This window comes from Onychomys torridus, chromosome 2 (genome assembly GCF_903995425.1).
Source record: "Onychomys torridus chromosome 2, mOncTor1.1, whole genome shotgun sequence".
Lineage (NCBI taxonomy): Eukaryota > Metazoa > Chordata > Mammalia > Rodentia > Cricetidae > Onychomys > Onychomys torridus.
In genome coordinates, this window is record NC_050444.1 from 80,123,297 (window position 1) to 80,141,291 (window position 17,995).

At 43.0% G+C, this 17,995-nt stretch overlaps 1 protein-coding gene and 1 pseudogene across 4 annotated transcripts in view; one reads left to right on the plus strand and one right to left on the minus strand.

The window, feature by feature from the left end:
* The window catches only part of Kiaa1958 (KIAA1958 ortholog), a 166,322-nt gene that overhangs the window by 13,605 nt on the left and 134,722 nt on the right, over window positions 1-17,995 (plus strand). The window lies entirely within an intron of this gene.
* LOC118577612 lies at window positions 10,555-10,908 on the minus strand (annotated as a pseudogene).

The following is a 17,995-nucleotide window of genomic DNA, read 5'->3' on the forward strand; positions in this document are numbered from 1 at the left end:
ATGTTTGAGTAGGTAAAATATACATTATGTGTTTTGTAGTTTTTCTAGGTTTATTTATGTCTGTAGTCAGGATTTTCAGGTGATCTTTTCTAATCAAATCTGATCCATATCAACCTGGAATGAATCCACAGCCTCTCATTTCCTGTGGGAATAAAAGCATAACTTCTTTCCCAAAGTAACTTTTGACTTCCATTTTGAAGTCAAGACATTTAAAAAATATATAGTTTGGTTTAATCCAGCAGCTTTCATAATCCAATGTGTTATTAGCAATTGTGGTTCCTTCATTAACAATCAAAAAATTTAAAGACAACACAATAACATACAGGATCTAGACTGTATATTTCCCATATTTCCATGGCTGCTTATATTTTTTTAAACTCTATTCCTTTTTTAAAGGACTTTATTATTTTAAAACTATATGCCTATGCCCTTTCTCTTTTCTCTCTCAAACCATTGTACATTTTAAAACACACTGTAATCCATTTAGAGGTATTTTTTGTCTGGGTTTGTTTTTACTGAGCATTTGTATTTTTGTCTGCATGAGCAAAACCCCAAACCCACCATGCAGCATGCTGGCACTGGCAGCTCAAGCCCACAGGCAGAGGCTGGGAGATGCCTCTGTGTACCACAGCCTCTGTGAGAGACTGCAGGAACCTGCCATGAGACTTAGTTCATGGCGTGCTGTCAGCTTTCAGGAGACATGTCTTTGTACTGTGGCTGGCATGAGAGACCCAAGACTAGGAAGCCATATTTGGCTGCATTTTTGTGTGTTTAGAACCTTTTTAAAGCTTTTTTAGGTCTTCTGTGGATGTAGGTCCTTCACATAGGGCACCATTTGTAAGCTGAGTTTCTCTGTGTCTTGGTAGTTGCTCCCAAATAACCATTCAGAGACTTACTATTAATTCTAAATGATCGGCCCATAGCTCAGGCTTATTATTAGTAAACGTTTACATTTTAAATTAACCATATTTCTTATCTGCCCTCTGTCTCGTGCACATTCATCTTGCTTCTCTCTGCATCTTTCATGACCCCCAAGACTGCCCTTCTTCCCAGCGTCCTCTGGGTCTCATTGTCCTGCCTATACCTCCTGCCTAGTTACCAGCCAGTCAGCTCTTGTATTAAACCAATCAGAAGGCACTTTGGCAAAGACACATCTTTCAGTGTACAAAATGATTATTCCATAACAATACTACAAAAAAGCATACTATTTATTTGAGAAATAAACATTTCCTTACATGTAATAAGCAACAATATGAGGTTCTAGATAATAGTTTTGAGAAAGGTCCATCAATAAAAAGATGGATTTAACTATGTAAATATTTAAACTTTGCTATTGTAAGAAAGCAAGCTGCATCTGGGGGTTAGCTCAGTGGTGTGTAGAGCATTCCATACAAGGCTCTGACTTCATTCATCCCTAGCATTGCAAATAAATAATTACATCATACATAAAAATTTAAAGACAGAAATAGTCAAAATGGTATAATAAAGAGTTGGTATCTGTAGACATTGTTGCTTATGTAGTTTTTAATTTTATTATTTTGTACATGGAGAGAGAGAGAGAGAGAGAGAGAGAGAGAGAGAGTGTCCATGTACAGGTAGGTGCGTGTGTGGAGACTGGAGGACAACTTCCAGGACTCTTCTCACCTGTCACCTTGTTGAGGAAGTCGTTTCTGCTGTGATGCCGTACACTCCAGGCAGTAGGTTCTAAAGTGTCCTCCTATGTTTGCCTCCCATCTTGACATAACAGTGTTACTTACACATGCTACCACAGCCTGTCATTTTATATGAATTCTGGAGATCAAATGGGTCATCAGGCTTGTGCTGGCTAGCTGATCCATCTCCCAGCACCCGCGTGGTTTTCATGATTTGTAAAAAAGAGTAGTAGTAGGAAAAAAATTAAAAAAAAAAAGAAACAATTTATAGAAAAGAATCAGCCTCCCTGGTAAATAACACAGAATACTGTAGCAATTCATAGATTTGTTGTTTGACACGAGATCTTACCACGTAGCTCCGGGTAGCCTACAACTTGAGGTCCTCCTATTTCATCCTCCTGAATGTTGTTTTTTAGCCATATCAAATTGGTATAACATAAAATGAAATAATACTCATTGTTAGGGAAGGGCAAGAGAAGAGAAGTTATTCTTACATCACTGATGAAAATATAGTTTCCCCTTAAAACTTAAAAGTGTAATTTGTATAAAATAAACCTGTCAACATGTATGGTTTATTAATTTTTATAGATTGACTATAAGGTCAATAAGCAGGACATTGGCACTCTGTGCTCTTTCAGTACCTAACACAGAAAGTAAAATCCTGGCTGACAGCTCCTGTGTGTGTGTGTGTGTGTGTGTGTGTGTGTGTGTGTGTGTGTGTGTCCATCCGTCCACCTTCAGTAATCCTACCAGTTTTCCAAGTTGTATAGTTCCTACCCCACAAGGAGTGTTCTAATTGCTCTGCTCCTCGATTGTCCTTTGGAAAGCAGTTTGAGAGTATAGACTGAGAGTTTCGGTGCCAGCTGTATAAACCGAGGACATGAATGAAGGCTGCAAGGTATGGTTGAGGGGAGGGGAAGATTTTTAGTGTAGCTATGAGGACGAGTACAGCCAGAGGCCTTGGAAGAGTCCAGATCAGAGAGAGAATAGTAAACTGAACATGGCCAGCGAGAGAGGAAGACAGAGGGGACCAAGAGAGGAAGGGAAAAGAGGGTGTATTTAGCTGAAATAGTAGGGTTATAAGGGGATAAGAAGCTGGGGAGGAAGTCATGAGCTGAAGTAGTTTAGTGTAGGGGTGGAGTGAGAAGAGCTGAGGGGAGCCACAGGTACTTGGAGACCAGCTTGTGCTTTGACATGCTAACAGGCACCACAGACAGCCTTTGGTCCTTTCTGACAGGGATAGGAATGGCTCCTTTGATAGAGGAGAACAGGGCCCAGAATTTGGGGTTGTGGGGTTTCCTTTGGACCTGAGGGTAAGTTTCAAGAGCCATAAATACATTTTATTAAGTTTAGTAATTCTAACTTAAAGGATTAAAAAAAGATACATGTTACAAAAACATTTATCAAAGCTGAGATTCCCAAACCATTCACTGTCTGTGGTGAAGTTTGAATCAAGGTCTTGTTACGGTTCAGGATTGATTAGAATTTGTTATGTAGTTCATATGGTCTAGAGTTTGCATTCTACCTGCGTCTACCTTCCAAATACTGGGGTTACAGTATACCAACCAACTCTTTGTGGCTGCTTTTGTGCCACAGTGCAGAATTGAGTAGTTAAGATAGGGTCTTTGAAAAACAGAAACTATTTACTCTCTGGCCCACCTGGAGGAAAGTTTGATTGCTGATCTCATTAAAGCAGCCTGTAAAATAGTGGATGCTGGTCAATAAGTGGAACATTTAACATTTGGGGAATTATTAGATAAATCCTTGTTCATATTGCTACAACCACTTACAGCAATAACTATACATATCATTCACCCAGAAAATACTAGGCAATTGCCATGTGTTAGACACTTTCCTCAGTCCTAGGAAATTACTACAGACAAAAACTACCTGCAGTTATGGTATGGTGTGTGGGAGGTCTTGGAGGGTTGGGCCAAGGTGCCCTGGTGGGTGAGGGAGACACGCCATGCAGACTTGGTAGTGGACTGTGGCGTGGAGCTGTGGACAGTCACTCACACCATGAAGACACATGTCCACGTGAAAAGTATTTGGGGAGGAAGAAAGATGGAATGGAGGGGAGGAGAAAAGGAGAGGGAGAGGGAGGGAGGAGGTGCACACTTCATGGGAATAGAGAGGGAAGGAGGAGGAGTTTTCTCTTAAAATGGGCATTTCATAAGATAACGTTAGGACACTGGGTGAGCCAGGGTATTGGCCAGGATTCCAAGAAGTGAGTCTGAATGCTCACATTCCTCCCTTTTTGATTATTATAAAAATGTGAGTTATGGATAGCAAGTGGGGGGTGTGAGTGAAGAAACATTTAGTTAGCTGTCGTCCTGGAGAGCCCTTGAGGGACCTGAGAAGGCAGGTTGTTAGAGGGGGGAAAATAGATTGCTGTCATCAGCCCCATGAGCAGGACTAGCCATGGAAAAGTGCTAACTGTCAGGAAGAATGGAATGGAAGAGTGCCCTGGTTGTACAGAAGAGGCAAGGGTGAATGAGCGAGACACAAGAGCAGATACGCCCTTCATTGAGACATCTTGGAAAACCAGGTTCCAGTTGCTGGGTGGGTGCCGGCTTGAGCCTGGAGAGGTGGTACCAGCAGTGAAGTCCCAGGAGCTTGGCAAGATGGCACATCACATTGAGGGATGATGTCTTCTAGGAGTACAGGAGGTGTCAGTCACATCTGCTGTTTCTCTGGAGGTGGGAAATGCATCCATCCTGTAAAGGTGTCAGTAGGAGTTCAATATGGAGCCTTTTTATAAGTGGGGATTTGGGTGAAATCAACCTGCCAGTATTTGCCTGGTTATCGTCCTCTGTTGGTGGTTGGCATCCTCAGAGCTGGTGGTATATGTGAAGAGCCCCTGAGGGTTGGTCCTGGCACAAGTCTGGCAGGAGGGGTGGACCTATGCAGGAACATATAAGTGTGTACAACAACTGGAACAGATTCACATATTGGTGTCATAGCAAAAGGCTACGGCTTTGGGTTAAAAGGTGTGAACATTTTTTTCTCCTTTTTTTATTTATTATATTTGTGTTTTAATTTTACACATCAGCCATGGGTTCCCCTGTCCTCCCCCCTCCCGCCCCTGCCCCCACCTTTGCCCCAGCCCTTTCCCTCCATTCCCAGCTCCACCAGGGCAAAGACTCCCCTGGGGATTCAATTCAACCTGGTGGATTCAGTACAGGCAAGTCCAGTCTCCTCCCTCCAGGCTGAGCAAAGTGTCCCTGTGTAAGCCCAAGGTTCTAAACAGCCAGCCCATGCACTAAGGACAGGTCCGGGTCCCACTGCCTGGGTGCCTCCCAAACAGTTCAAGCTATTCAATTGTCTCACTTATCCAGAGGGCCTGATCCAGTTGGGGGCTCCACAGCTTTTGGTTTGTAATTCATGTGTTTCCATTAATTTGGCTATTTGTCCCTGTGCTTTTTCTAATCTTGGTCTCAACAATTCACACTCTTACAGTCCCTCCTCTTTCTCGCCAATTGGACTCCTGGAGCTCCACCTGGGGCCTAGCCAAGGATCTCTGCATCCACTTCCATCAGTTATTGGATGAGAGTTCCAGCATGACTGTTAGGATGTTTGGCCATCTGATCACCAGACTAGGTCAGATCAGGCTTTCTCTTGGCCATTGCCAGCAGTCTATAGAGGATGTGTCATTGTGGATTTCTGGGGACCTCTCTAGCACTTTGCTTCTTCCTGTTCTCATGTGGTCTTCATTTATCATGGTCTGTTATTCCTTGTTCTCCTTTTCTGTTCTTGATCCAGCTGGCTTTCCAGCTCCTCTAAGCTTTCTTTCCCTCAAACCTTGCCCTTCATTACTCCCACTGTCATCCAGGTTGTTCATGTAGATCTCATCCATTTCTCTGTCATTGGGCGATCCCTGTGTCTTTCCTAGGGTCCTGTTTTCTAGGTAGCCTCCCTGGAGTTGTGTAGCAGTCTAGTCAACTTTGTTTTACATCTAGTATCCTCCTATGAGTGAGTACATACCATGTTTGTCTTTCTGAGTCTGGGTTACCTCACTCAGGATGATTTTTTCTAGATCCATCCATTTGCCTGCAAACCTCATGATGTCATTGTTTTTCTCTGCTGAGTAGAGTACTCCATTGTGTATATGTACCATATTTTCTTTATCCATTCTTCAGTTGAAGGGCATCTAGGTTGTTTCCAGGTTCTGGCTGTTACAAACAGTGCTGATGTGAACATAGCTGAGCAAATGCCCTTGTGGTATGATTGAGCATTCCTTGAGTATATGCCCAAGAGTGCTACAGCTGGGTCTTGGGGAGATGGATTCTCAATTTTCTGAGGAAGCGCCATATTGATTTCCAAAGTGGCTGTACAAACTTACATTCCCACCAGCAGGGAGGAGAGTTCCCCTTGCTCCACATCCTCTCCAGCATAAGCTGTCTTCTGTGTTTTTGATCTTAGCTACTCTGACAGGTGTAAGGTGGTATCTCAGAGTCATTCTGATTTGCATTTCCTGGATAATTAGGGATGTTGAGCAATTCCTTAAATGTCTTTCAGCCATTTGAGCTTCCTCTGTTTAGTTCTGTAGCCCATTTCTTAATTGGACTGTTGGGCATTTTGATGTCTAATTTCTTAAGTTCTTTATGTATTCTGGATATCAGCCCTCTGTCAGATGTGAAGACCTTTTCCCATTCTGTAGGCTGTCGCTTTGTCTTGTTGACCATGTCCTTTGCTCTACAAAAGCTTCTCAGTTTCAACAGGTCCCAATGATTGATTGTTTCTCTCAGTGTCTGTGCTACTGGTGTTATATTTAGGAAGTGATCGCTGGTGCCAATGAGTTCAAGACTACTTCCTACTTTCTCTTCTATCAGGTTCAGAGTAACTGGATTTATGTTGAGGTCTTTGATCCACTTGGACTTAAGTTTTGTGCACGGTGACAGATATGGATCTATTTGCAGCCTTTTACATGTTGACATCCAGTTATGCCAGCACCATTTGTTGAAGATGCTTTCTTTTTTCCATTGTACAGTTTTTGCTTCTTTGTCAAAAACTATATATTCATAGGTGTGCGGGTTAATGTCAGGTTCTTCAATTCGATTCCATTGGTCCACATGTTGGTTTTTATGCTAGTACCAAGCTGTTTTTATTACTGTAGCTCTATAGTAGAGCTTGAGCTCAGGGATCATGATGCCTCTAGAGGTTGTTTTATTGTACAGGATTCTTTTGGCTATCCTGGTTTTTTTGTTTTTCCATATGAAGTTGAGAATTATTCTTTCCAGGTCTGTGAAGAATTGTGTTGGTAATTTGATGGGGATTGCGTTGAATCTGTAGATTGCTTTTGGTTAGATCGCCATTTTTACTATGTTAATCCTGCCTATCCATGAGCATGGGAGATCTTTCCATCTTCTGACATCATCTTCAGTTTCTTTTTTCAGGGACTTAAAGTTCTTGTCATATAGGTCCTTCACATGCTTAGTTAGAGTAATCCCAAGGTATTTTATATCATTTGTGGCTACTGTAAAGGGTGATGTATCTCTGAATTCCTTCTCAGACTGTTTGTCTATTGTATATAGGAGGGCTACTGATTTTTTTTAGTTGATCTGGTATTCTGTTATGTTGCTGAAGGTTTTTATTAGCTGTATCAGTTCCTTAGTTGAATTTTTGGGGTCACTCATGAATACTATCATGTCATCTGTAAATAGGGAAAGCTTGACTTCTTCCTTTCCAATTTGTATCCCCTTTTCCAATTTGTATCCCCTTAATCTCCTTATGTTGTCTTATTGCTCTGGCTAGAACTTCAAGTACTATATTCAAGTACTATATTCAAGTACTATTGAATAAGTATGGGGAGAGGGGACAGCCTTGCCTTGTTCCTGATTTTAGCGGTATTGCTTTGAGTTTCTCTCCCTTTAATTTGATGTTCGCTGTTGGCTTGCTGTAGATTGCCTTTATTATGTTTATGTATGTTCCCTGTATTCCTGATTGCTCCAAGACCTTTATCATAAAGGGGTGTTGGATTTTGTCAAATGCCTTTTCTGCGTCTAGTGAGATGATCATGTGGTTTTTTTTCTTTGAGTCCTATATGGTGTATTACATTGACAGACTTTTGTATGTTGAACCACCCTTGCATCCCTGGGATGAAGCCTACTTGATCATGGTGGATAATTATTTTGATGTGTTCTTGGAGTCTGTTTGCCAGTATTTTATTGAATATTTTTTTTATGTGGAGCTGAGGATCGAACCCAAGGCCTTGTGCTTGTTAGGTAAGTGCCCTACCACTGAGATAAATCCCCAACCCCTTTATTGAGTATTTTTGCATCAATGTTCATGAGGGAGATCGGTCTGTAGTTCTCTTTCTTTGTTGCATCTTTGTTTGGTTTAGGGATCAGGGTAATTGTAGCCTCATAGAAGGAGTTTGGTAATATTCCTTCTGCTTCTATTGTGTGGAACAATTTAAAGAGTATTGGTATTAAGGCTTCTTTGAAGATCTGGTAGAATTCTGCAGTGAAACCATCTGGTCCTGGGCTTTTTTTGGTTGGGAGACTTTTATTTATTTATTTATTTATTTGTTTGTTTGTTTGTTTATTTTTTGGTTTTTTGAGACTGGGCTTCTCTGTGTAGCTTTGCACCTTTCCTGGAACTCACTTGGTAGATCTGGCTGGCCTCGAACTCACAAGAGATCCGCCTGGCTCTGCTTCCCGAGTGCTGGGATTAAAGTTGTGCGCCGCCACCACCACCCGGCGGGAGACTTTTAATGACTGATTCTATTTCCTTAGGGGTTATTGGACTATTTAAATGGTTTATCTGGTCTTGATTTAACTTAGGTATGTGGTACCTATCCAGAAAATTATCCATTTCTTTTAGATTTTCCAGTTTTGTGGAGTAGAGGTTTTTGAAGCATGACCTGATGATTCTCTGGATTTCCTCATTGTCTGTTGTTATGTCCCCCTTTTCATTTCTGATTTTGTTAATTTGGATGCTCTCTCTCTGTCTTTTGGTTAGTTTGGATAAGGGCTTGTCTATCTTGTTGATCTTCTCAAAGAACCAACTCTTTGTTTCATTAATCCTTTGTATTCTCTTTATTTCTATTTTATTGATTTTAGCTCTCAATTTGATAATTTCCTGGCATCTGTTCCTCCTGGGAGACTTTGCTTCTTCCTGTTCAAGGGCTTTCAGGTGTGCTGTCAAGTCACTAGCGTGAGATTTCTCCAGCTTCTTTATGTGGGCATTCAGTGCTATGAATTTCCCTCTTAGCACTTCTTTCATAATATCCCATAATTTTGGGTATGTGGTCTATTCATTTTCATTGATCTCTAGGGAGTCTTTAATTTCTTTCTTTATTTCTTCCTTAACCCATTGGTGATTCAGTTGAGCATTATTCAGTTTCCATGAGGTTGTAGGTTTTCTGTAGTTTTTGTTGTTGTTGAAGTCTAACTTTAAACCATGTCCTGTCGTCTGAAGAAGGCCTGGCAGCAGTCGAGGATCTCCTGTGCCCATCTCAGCGGCTGGTGCTGCCACTCTGGAGCAAGTTCCGGGTGGAGGTTCTTCTGTGCCCAGCCACCTTCTTTGGAGGAAATAAAGGTGCTGCCAGGAGCCAGCTTGTCCCTCTACCATGAAAAGCTTTTTAATTAAATATTTTAAATGCCATATTCTGCAGATCTCTGAAGTATTTGAGGACTGCCGAGGTATATCTGAATAGACAAACTTTGTTTCTAGTTACTTGTTTTAAGCTCAACCCTGATGACATATGAAAGGGACTTACTAAGCTTATCCCTGTATTTACTAATATCAGTATTTAGCATGACAACAGTTAAATAACTTGATTACTTGGAAGATGACTGTTTACTTTTGTTTTCTAGCAGTCTGCAATAAGTAGCCTTTAAAACAATATTTTAAGTTGAAGCTCTTCTGGTATCAAATATGAGTTCAGTAAAGAAAGCAAAAGAAAATAGCCATTCTGTAGGTAAAAACAAAACAAGTTTGTACCAAGCTGTTAAGGCTGTCTCCTGGGAAGGCAAGGAAGTGACAAGGGAAAGGTCCCAGGGTGAAATGGGAACAGGAGAAAGGGGTGAGTTGGGGCATGGCCCAACTCCGAGAAAAGGACTCTCTGAGCAAAGGACCCCCTCGAGGGACCAGAAACTCATCGAAAGATATATATCTTGTTTATAAAATTTCTTTTTTATCAAACATATGCCATCATTTATTTAAAATCTCTGGAGGTGTAAATCTCTAGGTTAGCGTTTGTTAATCTGAACAGATAAATTTAACAAGGACAAGGAAGGAGGCTTACCTTCTTAAGCCTGACTAGACCTTGAGTAAGGAGAGACATGTTTAAGCCACTGGCAGCGATATCTGCATCTATTACCATTTTTTTCTTTCTTTTTTTTTTTTCCTTAAAATTACTTCAAAGTCTCTCTCTTTTTTTTTTTTTTCCCCTTTTTTTGAGACAGGGTTTCTCTGTGTAGCTTTGGAACCTGTCCTGGATCTCACTCTGTAGCCCAGGCTGGCCTCAGACTCAGAGAGATCTGCTTGCCTCTGCCTCCCAAGTGCTGGGATTAAAGACATGCACCACTACCGCCTGGCCTATTACCATTTTTAAGGCCCTGTGGTTTTGATCTGATCTTTGAGTATAGCCAGATTATAATCCTGAATGGTTTATATAGAAATAATAATTTCTTATGGTCATATGGTACCTCTTTGGTTCTGCATAAAGAAGGTCAAGTGTCTTATATTATTGCAAAGTCATTTTAGTTAATAAATCTATCAGTTGACAATTTTGGGTCCAGTTTTCTGGTATATCAGTGGGCATTAAGTAGACATTTTGTCCCCTATGCCGGGGGCTTAACCTTTAACTTAGGCTGTTAGCCTGTTTTGGGAGATGGGAGCACAGGACGATGTTTTTCTTTTTGCTTTTTTTTTTTTAATTTAAAAAACTGCATATTTATTTTGCTTTCTGACTCTGTGCTTGTGCCTTCAACACTTTCATAACAATTTTCTGCTCCTCAGTAAGGAAAGCCCGCTTAATCCTGTCACAAACACACTTGGCACACATGGACCCACTGTAGGCCCTGCTGACATGCTTCTTTGTCTTAGACAATTTCATAAGGACTTTTGGTCTCACAGCATGAACCCCTCAAAGCCTGCCTGGGCACACACCGCATGCGGGTTTAGGTCCTTCCCCAACCTTCTTGGTATAAAGGTAAATAATCCTGTTGCCTGGGGTTCAAGACAGCCTAGTTTTGTTAGAGGTTGTGTTGTAGGAAAGCCTATGATGGTATGTCAAACTCTGGACCATTCTGAGTGCCTCTAAGCACCCTTCTGAAAGAGGAAAAGGAAGGGAGGACGAGGTATTTCCTCCCATAATTGCTTCAGGTTGAAATAGGGCACAGATGGTCAGAGCCCAGGGAGGTTGAAAGGCTAGTCAAAGGTAAGGAGGGAATTTAGGCAATGGGGTATTCATCAGAAGCATCTGATTTGATCCAGCTAGAAACAAGGAGCATTCAGATCAGCTGGTTTAGTCAATATCAGCTTTCAGCAAGCTCATGTCTCACAGATTGAAGTCAGTAGTAGCAGATGCCTGGATGTGTCAGTCAGCCAAATGGAAACCTGCTGATGCAGATAGACTATAAGTAAAAGTTAAAATTTATTAACTTATTTGGAACTTTTAGGCCCATGGTCTTAGTTATTGGGAAGGGGAGACCAGGAAAGAGAAAAATGCCATCCTCAAGATTAGCCAGGTGAAGAAAAGTCATTTATTTGGAGTTCTTTTGACCTCTGTGAAGTGGATCTAAGTTTTATGATTTCTTTTGATTCTTTGAAGCTTATATGAATTTTTATTTTATAAAAGGACATAAAAAGCAGGTAACGGGTATCTGAAAAACAGCAGTAGATTCATACCTATCAGTTTATATTTGGAAGATAACCAGAGAAAATCCAAAATCTTGAACTTGTGACCAGAACAGCATCAGAACTCTATTAATGTTAAAATCTGAAAATTTAAAATCTTAATATAACAATATATTAGAAGGGGAAAATAATCTGAACCATTTAAATCATCTATTTGTAACTGGTTTCTATATCGTAAGTCATTTTTTTAAGACCCTTAAAGCATGCATGGACTTTCATATCTTAGAACATGTTTTATTAAGAGACCCAGTAACTTTAGAAAAAGTGAGGCTTGACTTTTTTTAAAATTTATAAAAATTTATTTATTTATTATGTATCCCTGCAGGCCAGAAGAGGGCACCAGATCTCACTATAAGTGGTTGTGAGCCACCATGTGATTGCTGGGAATTGAACTCAGGACCTCTGGAAGAGCAGTCCGTGCTTTTAACCACTGAGCCATCTCTCCAGCCCAAGGCTTGACTTATATATATATAACAAGCTGGGTGTTTCTGGAGGCAATCACTTGGCAAAACTGTTAAGGTCCACCTGGGTCTGGTGAAGGAAGAACCATAATCCAACCCTAGAGCTAGCTTTTCAATAAAGAAGAACAGCATAAAACAGTTTTAACATGATATCCAAAAGGCATTTGAACTTGTGTTCACCGGAATCTAGTAATCACAGCTCAGAGATAAATTCAGAGCCAGCCCCACCCACAGGGACCCTCAAGCCTGGTGCTGCCATGCTCTCACGGCTGCCTGGGGCCCGGTTGGGCAGGAGGGATGGGCTGAGGCTGAGGCACCAGGCACCTTGCCCATGCTTGAGCCACAGACAGGATGTAGCTCCCTGCTGCCCTTAGTAAACTTGTCAGTGAGGTCATATGACCTGTCCATCTTTGACCTTAGCCAAGATGGCGCCTGCCTGACCAGGTGATTGCCCTCTAGCGCCTGACCGTGTGTTCACCTGTTTTTATTTTAAGACATACGGAACTAATATGGAACAGGTAAACTCAAGTATTCAAAAGTCAATCAGAAGGCCCGGTGGTGGTGACAAACGCCTGTAATCCCAGCACTCGGGAGGCAGAGCCAGGCGGATCTCTGTGAGTTCGAAGCCAGTCTGGTCTACAAAGTGAGTTCCAGTACAGGTAGGCTCCAAAGCTACAGAGAAACCCTGTCTCGAAAAACCAAAACAAAAAATTCAATCAGAATTGGGCCTGAAGGGTGCTGAGGTCCAAGCTAAATGGCAAAGGCTGTTGCAGTGTTTCCTCGGAGAACAGGGCTGTAGGGCCGCTAAGCCAGAGGGACACGTGGTTGCTGGTACCGGAACTTGAATGGGGCCAAGAGGTGAGAGACCACAGACGAGATGAGAGGAATCCTCACTTGTGGTGGTGTGCCCAGATCGTGACCCCCAGAGACCACCGAAGACGAGCATGCCGGAATGCAAAACCAAGGTTTTATTCTGGATATCCAAAAGCAATACAAGTCTAGGCAGGGACTTCGTCCAGCAGATCCAACACAGTGGAGGCTGGAGGAAGCGCCCACCTCTCTGCAAGCTCAGCTTTTATAGGCAAAACCCACAAAATTTCTTAAAGGGGGAGGAGGTTAGTACGGGTCCATCCTTGATTGGTCCAGTTTTTCCTGGGCCTGGACTTTGTCTTATCTCAGCTTATCTGTTTGCCTTGTCAGGAGTTTTACAACCCATCTCCAGGGTCCTGTCATGTTATCTCCGGAGAGGGGCATCTCGAGGTCAATCGGTCACCACCAGACATCCTGACTTTGTTCTTTTGAAAACACCTGACTTCACCTCTCCAGGAAGGGGGAACTCAGTTCTGTTTATTTTAAGATATCTCTTCCCTCAACTGTTCTGGGTTTGGGGGGGGGGGACTGTATCTGGGCCTTTGGTGGGGGTCTTTCAGTGGGGAATGGCCAGAAGGGGGACTTACTGATTATGATGACGGTGTTGAAGGTTCTAGAGATCCTGGCATGTCTCAGGCTGACGGCAGGCAGGAGAAAGCGCTGTTAATCCTGCCCTTATTTTAGCTCCATGACAGCACATGCGCAGTTAAGCAAAAGGTCTTGCGTCTTACGTCATCAGTGTGTGCTGGCAACTACTTACGCACCTTAAAAAGCCAGAGGCAGATCACATCGCTCCCTGTTCTGCTCTCCCTACCCCTCTTTTCCCTCCTAATAAATCTCTAAGAACTAACACTGGGTTCTGTCGTGACGGTGACCTTTCCACGGGTAACCAGCGCCGTTTATCCTCCTTCCACACGCAGCACCAGTGTTAGGATGCTGCATGTGGGAAGCCTTGTCAGCTTGGGCCAAGGTGCCCCGGGGGGTGAGGGAGACACATCATGCAGACGTGGCTGTGGCGTGGAGCTGTGAAAAGTCACTCACACCATGCACTGAGTTTATTTTGGGGGGAGGGAGGAGGAGGGAGGAGGCACACACCTCATGGGTATAGAAAGAAAGGGAGGGGGGAGTTTTCTCTTAAAGTGGGCTTTATGTAAGATGACGTCAGGACTGGGCAGGGCAGGGCAGGGTATTATCTGCTTATTGGCCAGGATTTCAAGAAGTGAGTCTGAAAACTATCACCTGCCTTTATAAAATTTGTAATTTGAGCAGGGCAGAGAGACCAAACAAGATACAAGAACTCCTAAGAGATAGGGTGATTAGAAGAAGATAGTAGGGAAGAGGTAAGGGGATGTTTCAGGGTTAGGGCTTGAAAGAACTCACTGAACCAGGCATGATGGTGCACACCTTAAATCTCAACACTTGGGAGGCAGGGGTTCATAGATCTCGGTGAGTTCGAGGCTGGCTGGTCTACAGAGTTCCAGGACAGCCAGGGCTACATGGTGGTGCCCTGTCTCGAAACCCGTCAGGACTTAAAGCAGGGTGTCTAGAGAATGTACCTAGAAATGTGCCTCCTGGATCTCGGGGCTGCAGCTGAGTGGCAGAAGTGAGTGGAAGAAGGGCAGAGAGGTAACCGGAAGGGAAGGGGCCGTGTGTGATGGGCAGACCATGCAGAAGCTTGTGGCAAAAGGAATTCCTGCTGTAAGGCTGTCAAGTAGAAAAAGAAAGAAACGGCCTTTCTGTCTTCTATACCCCCTAGACATGACAGGTATGTAAATATGCATAAAGAAAATTCACTGAAAAACGGTGTTAATATGCTGTATATGCACGAGGGGCACAGTAAATCGACCACTGGAATAGCTGCTCCGCTGGGGGAAGGTTTTGATTGTAGATAAGAGAGAACAGCCAGAGGTCTGGAAGAGTCCAGAGAGAAAAGTAAACAGACTGAACATGGGTAGGGCTATCTGGGAGAGAAGGGAGAGAGTAGTGGAGATGCATTGTGTGTGTAACCTTGCCAGTCAGAGAGAGTGAGAAGGAAGGGTCAGGATGCCAGCTAGCTGGGGGCTTGGGAATGTGTAAGGGTTACTTAGGATAGGGGCTGTAGGGACCTGGAGGCCGGGATGGGCTCTGCTATGTGACCACAGGCATAGGTCTGCAACTCTTCTGCCAACAGCAGGGGGACTACTTTTTCTAAGGGAACCTTGTCAAAAGATCCTGAGGAATGCTGCCTTTTCGCTCCCCCCCCCGGAACACCGTTTATACTCTGGTTTGAGGTGGCCCAAGACTGTCATCTCTGGGCATGTATACTGCCTTTGGAGTTTCCTTCGGACCTGATACTGTACAGTTATGAATTATATATTATTTCTTTTGCTGTACTTCTAGAATTCTGTATTTTATTTTATTGTTACTCTTCTTTAAAAGTGTGTGTGTAGGCTAGAGGACAACTTTTCAGGAGTGGGTTCTTGCCTTTCATTCTGTTTTTTTTTAAGGAAGGTCTTCATTGTTTCTGCTGCTGTGATGCATACCCCAGGCTAGCCCACCATGGACTGCTGCACTCCACCCCTTCCAGCGGTGCAGGCTGGGGTTGGACACAGAGCCACTGTGTACAGCTTTTCCACATGGGTTCTGGTTATCATGGTTGCCTGGAAAGCACAATTACCCGCTGAGACACTTCACCAGCATTTTAAAAAGTATTTTTACAAGCATGAAAGATTTTGTATATTTGTATCTTTGAAAATCTTTGAAATTGAGCTGGGCCGTGGTGGTGCACACCTTTAATCCCAGAATTTGAGAGGCAAAGGCAGGGAGATCTCTTGAGTTTGAGGCCAGCTTAGTCTACAGAGTGAGTTCTAGGAAAGCTAGGGCTACACAGAGAGACCTTGTCTCGAAAAACAAACAAACAAAAAATCTTTGAAATCAAGTATTTCGGTCTCCCCATGGTGGATGTGATGTAATCTTACTGAGGGCAGATAGCAGTGTCTTCTTCAGCTGTCTACGGAGTTAGGGACGTTGAGTGTTAATCTTCGTGTGTGTGCACCAAGAGGGACTGTAGAGGCAGTCTTTCACCCTTGCTTTCCGAGGATGAGGCGAGCGGGGGAAGTGAAGCAGGCTTCGGGCTCCTTGTGCTGCAGGTGTGTACTTCTTCTGTCATCATTGAATCGGTGCCTTTCTAGCACCCGAGTGGCTTTTGTGATTAATCATTTAACTAGTCTTTGTTGTAATGATAACGTCTTTGGGGGAAAAGAGAAGCCTAAGTCTGTTTGATGCCAGTCTTCCAGGTGCATAGCCACCCCAGCAACTCTGGTATCAGTACCGGGGTCTTTTGCCTACTTAGAAGCAGACTTTGGCCTCATTGTTAGCATTTATGGTTGGTGCTACTCTCTGGCCTCTCTGCTTGCCTGCCATCTGAGCTCTTGTTCCCGTTATCATTTACAGTGATACTGAGCATGTGCTTCATTGAGTTGTTCAGGATTGAATGCATTTATGTGGGCAGAGTGCCAGGCACCTAAGATCATTAGTATTGACTTTAAATACCTGGAAGAGTCATCACCTCCCTCCCACACCCTCCCACTCTCCCACCACCCCCACCATCCCCTACCCCTAGGTGCTGAGAAAATTGAATTCAAGTAATCCTTAAGATGGAGAGATGACTCAGTGACCCTAGTGTGCTTCCCAGTGACCACATGGTACTTGATATCTCTAATGCTAGTTCCAGTGTATCCAGCTCTCTTTTCCCGTCTCCTTGGCCACCAGGCCCAGGAGTGGTGCATATATGTACCTACAGCAAACACTCATACACATAAATTAAGATAAATGAAATCCTAAAAGAAATCTTTAATTATGTCTTTAAAGTCATCTCTCATAGACAAATGTATATGTCTTAAAGCATTTGTTTAATTTGAAGTATTGTGTGTTTGTGTCTTTCACACAGGTCATACAGCTAATATATTATGAACACTTTTAAACTAGCCATCTTACTACAGTAGTAGCAAATTATGTGCATTTGTGGACTGAGTGGCAGCCTTCCTAGTTGGTTACTGAATTTTGAGAGAAGGATGCTAGCTTTATTTGAGTAAGGCAGACATTGCACTGTTCACCTAAGTGGCAGTGTTGTGAAATGTGGGGCAGGATAGATGGCAAAGGCAGCTCCTAGGAAGGTTGCTTGTTGCTGGAGCAGGCAGGGACTTGCTTTGTGAGTATGTAGGTCAGGGTGATGATGAGCTTGATTTAAACAGACACAGAGGTAAGGAGGACCCAGTGGAAAGTGGGAGATGACGATGTAACCATCCTTTAAACATACCACCACAATACTGGTATTTGCTTATTCTCTGACCTCAGATGCTAGCCATTGAACTCACATAATGAATTTAACTAAGAATAAATAATTTACAAGTTCAAAAAATATTGCAATGGTTTGGTAAAATTTAAAAGATGGAGAAAATGGGCTGGAGAGATGGCTCAGAGGTTAGGAGCACTGAATGCTCTTCTAGAGGTCCTGAGTTCAATTCCTAGCACCCACATGGTGGCTCACAGCCATCTGCAATGAGATCTGGCACCCTATTCTGAATACATAATAAATAAAATAGAAAACAAAAGATGGAGAAAATGAAGTTTAATTCCGTGTGCTGTGAAAGCTTGTGGAACTAAATCTGAGATTATATTTCTTTGTGGTAGTTAAGGACAGATAACTTTATATCCATGTGCGATCTGCATGCTATCTCTCATCTAGTTTGTCTTTGTGGCTACTGGGTGTTCTGCTGGAATCTCCAGATTGGCCCCAGTTCTCTCTCTCCAAAACCTGCCCTCTCAGAAAGACCAAGTGGAGGCTCCTCCCCTGAGGCTGCCAGCTCCCCAATCCCTGCCCAAAGTGTTATAATTGGGCACAAACCCAGCTTGTGGGGGATGTGTCCTGCACCTGCAGGGTATTTAAACCCCCTCCTTTAGAACAGGTGTGATATCTGCCCCCCACTCTCTGGGGGCTGGAGGACTCACCTGGGAGTGCTTTGCTCAAATATACCTGGTCTTTTACTTCTTAATTTGTCTTGATCTGGCTTACTGTGTCAGCAGATAAACTTATTATCAGGGTACAGAAACCTATCATTGGGAATTGTGCAAAATTTGACTAGTTTTCATTAAGGAAATTAGGAA